This window comes from Microcaecilia unicolor, chromosome 14, assembly GCF_901765095.1.
Source record: "Microcaecilia unicolor chromosome 14, aMicUni1.1, whole genome shotgun sequence".
NCBI lineage: Eukaryota > Metazoa > Chordata > Amphibia > Gymnophiona > Siphonopidae > Microcaecilia > Microcaecilia unicolor.
This window is the reverse complement of record NC_044044.1, coordinates 24,555,364-24,559,413: the sequence shown is the minus strand read 5'-3', so window position 1 is coordinate 24,559,413 and position 4,050 is coordinate 24,555,364. Positions and strand designations below refer to the sequence as shown.

The following is a 4,050-nucleotide window of genomic DNA, read 5'->3' as shown; positions in this document are numbered from 1 at the left end:
CCTTGCTAGCGCCCGTTTCAATTGTGTCAGAAACGGGCCTTTTTTACTAGTAGAAATGTAAAACAAAGGACCACAGGTCAGTGATAGAGATATAAAGGCAAAAAAAATTACATGTGCCCAATTTGTGCTCACAATTTAATTAAATAATGAGTCAATTAGTTCTGATAATTTTCATTTTTTTAAATTTTAATTTATTAGTACTTATATCCCACATTATAAAAAATATACTGTCAGTTTAATGTTGCTTATATTACATATTCAGGATCAGAAAGAAAAGAAAAAAAAACCCACAAATGAACTAGAAGAAAACATACAGTTATCGAGTTCAAGAAACTATCATCTGAAATAATATAATAAAAACATCTTGCAAGATTATACAAAGATCTGAGCTAAACATCAACACTATTAGCTCTGCTTCAATAAAAAATTTCTAACAACAAAAGTTTTTAACCCTCTATGAAATGACAAATAATCAATTATACATCTAATATCTATAACAAGAAATTATTGGGGCAAATTGGATTGTACAAGCGGCATCTGTGCATAAATGTTATGTGCATCTCCAAAAAATGAGCATGGCGTTGGGAGAATCTTGAGCGGCTTGGGATATTCCCACAATTTATGCGTGTTGTTATAGAATACGGGTGATAATATGTAAAGCGTTGCATACGTCTAGGTGAAATTATATTTATGCGCCCTTGTGACTTCACGTGCAATTCTCATTAAAGAAGTCCCCTTACTTTCTAACCCCTGTTAATATATTTTGTCAATGTGCTCCAATTTTGTTTAACCCCTAGGTTGTCTATTAAAATGTTTTATTGCATATTGTGTTCACAATTTAAGTAGCAAAATATACCATATTGAATGATTTACTTATGTAATGTATGTTGCCTATATTCAACTTATTCTTGCTGTATAACACCTTGGGTGAATATTTTTTAAAAGGCAGCAAATACATATTTATTTATGTATTTATTTAACAGTTAAGGGGTTAATTCAATAAGATGCAGCCCAAGATAGGCACCAAAATGCATTGAAATGATGATGTTACAATCGTGTGTGTGTAGAATTACTGGTTATCCAGATTTCATCAGAAACATTTTTTAAGGGCTTTTTTTACATCCTTGTTTTTTAGGCTGTAAATAAAAGGGTTAACGGTTGGAATTAAAGTATTAATTAATATAGAAAGAACTTTATTTATACCCATTGATTGCATGGACGGTGGTCTAAGATACACACATATCAAAGTCAGGTAGAACAGACATACAACCGTGAGGTGAGAGGAGCAGGTGGAGAAGGCTTTACGTCTCCCCTCAGTGGAACGGATCCTCAGGATGTTGGTAATGATGTAGACATACGATGTGAGGGTTGAGGTAAAACAGAAGAACCCTAAGAACCCCCCCAAAATATAAACTGCACCTTGAATAGTTGAGGTGCTGGTGCAAGAAAGTTCTAGCAATGCTAAGACATCACAGAAAAAATGATTAATCTCATTGGAGCCACAAAAAGAGATCTGAGGGATAAAATAATACACATTACAGGTAGCATAAACCCTAAGATCCAAGTTCCTGTGCTCCTCAGGATACAGACTTCCTGATTCATAATTAAATGATAACGCAGGGGTTGGCATACTGCAGCATAGCGGTCATAGGCCATGACTGAAAGAATTATAATTTCTGTGGAAGCCAGAGAAAGGAAAAAATACATTTGTGTAAAACACCCAGTCATAGAAACCCGATGAGCCTTTCTTAGAAGGATATCCAGCAGCTTGGGAAGAGAAACGGAGGTGCAAGAGATATCAAGAAATGACAAGTTACTGAGGAAAAAGTACATGGGAGTGTGCAGATGAGGGTCAAGGCACACAATGAGGATAATAATGAGATTTCCCATTAGGATGATCAGATAAATAAGTAGAAACAGAATGAAAAGCGGTATTTGCAGCTCTGGAAATTCATGAAACCCCAAAATGATGAATTCTGCCACTGTAGTAAAATTTGTCTTTTCCATTGGATCCTAAGCTTAAAACACCAATAATCATTTATTAGTCATTCATCCAGTTTCATAGTTGAGAAGATTTGTTTGAAAGTCATCAAGATCTTCGGATTTTGGATTAATTGCAATGTGCTTAATTTCTTACCTTTCAATAAACAGGAAAGTTTGCATCATGTGAGATCTGGTATCCCACATGAAGACCTAAATATTTATTCTCGCTGTAGGTCCATTTGAGAATTGATCCCATAGGTTCAATATGTTTAATGAAGGAGCAAATACCTGTCTTTGCTTTGTGCTTTGCTATATAGTGATATTGCAAATGATGGCAGACCAAGACCAAATGGCTCATCCAGTCTGTACACTTGAGATTCATGTAGTTTGAGAAATATATGGATGGAAATTTCCATGAGCAACCTGGCACGTACGCCCCTTCCCCAACTTTTTCACATAACTCGCTCGTGCCATCTATATACTTCTGAAGTATGCTCACAATTTGTGTTACAATGATTATCAGGCTTATTTTCGAAAGAGAAGGGTGCCCATCTTCCGACACAAATCGGGAGATGGGCATCCTTCTCTCAGGGTCTCCCAAGTCTGCATAATCGAAAGCCAATTTTGGGCATCCTCAACTGCTTTCAGTCGCGAGGACGACCAAATTTCACGGGGGCGTGTTGGCAGCGTAGCGAAGGCGGGACTGGGGCGTGATTAACAGATGGGTGTCCTCGGCCGATAATGGAAAAAAGAAGGGTGTCCCTGACGAGCACTTGGCCGACTTTACTTGGTCCATTTTTTCTTGCGACTAAGCCGTGTAAAGGTGCCCGAACTGACCAGATGACCACCGGAGGGAATCAGGGATGACCTCCCCTTACTCCACCACTCTGCAAAAAAAACTTTACAAAAAATTTTTGTCAACCTCTATGCCAGCCTCAAATATCATACCCAACTTCATGACAGCACTATGCAGGTCCCTCTAGCAATTTTAGTGGGTGCAGTGCACTTCAGGCAGGCGGACCCAGGCCCATCCCCCCATACCTGTTACACTTGTGGTGGTAAATGTGAGCCCTCCAAAACCCACCAGAATCCCACTGTACCCACATCTAGGTGCCCCCCCTTCACCCATAAGGGCTATAGTGGTGCTGTATAGTTTATAGAATGATGTTAATCTGATTCTTAGGTGCAATTTATAGACTCTAGACCTTTAATGCCTAACTCTAGATGGGAGGATTTACAACAAGTAAGCCCTGGTGTAAATCCTTGCATCGAAGGATCCACCCCAGGATATTGAGGGAGCTCAGAGAGGTTCTGGCGGGTCCTCTTAAAGATTTGTTTAATAAATCCTTAGAAACGGGACAGGTTCCGAGGGATTGGAGAACGGCGGAAGTGGTCCCTCTTCACAAAAGTGGTGATAGGGAAGAAACTGGAAACTACAGGCCGGTAAGCCTCACTTCTATTATTGGAAAAGTAATGGAAGCGATGCTGAAGGAAAGGATAGTGAATTTCCTGGAAGAAAATGAGCTGCAAGATCCGAGACAACATGGTTTTACCAAAGGGAAATCGTGCCAAACGAATCTCATCGAATTCTTTGATTGGGTGACTGAAGAATTGAACCGTGGACATGCTATAGACGTAATCTACTTAGATTTCAGTAAGGCTTTTGACACGGTTCCCCACAGGAGGCTCTTAAATAAACTGGATGGGCTGAAGATGGGACCTAAAGTAGTGAACTGGATTAGGAGCTGGTTGACGGACAGACGCCAGAGGGTGGTGGTGAATGGAGTTCGCTCGGAGGAGGGAAAGGTGAGTAGTGGAGTGCCTCAGGGATCGGTGCTGGGGCCGATTCTGTTAAATATATTTGTGAGTGACATTGCCGAAGGGTTAGAAGGTAAAGTTTGCCTATTTGCGGATGATACTAAGATTTGTAACACAGTGGACACCCCAGAGGGAGTGGAAAACATGAAAAGGATCTGAAAAAGCTAGAAGAATGGTCTAAGGTTTGGCAATTAAAATTCAATGTGAAGAAATGCAAAGTGATGCACTTAGGGAGTAGAAATCCACGGG

At 39.7% G+C, this 4,050-nt stretch overlaps 1 pseudogene; it reads right to left on the bottom strand.

The window, feature by feature from the left end:
* Positions 1 to 1,090: 1,090 nt before the first annotated feature.
* Positions 1,091 to 2,007, bottom strand: LOC115457112 (annotated as a pseudogene).
* Positions 2,008 to 4,050: the final 2,043 nt, after the last annotated feature.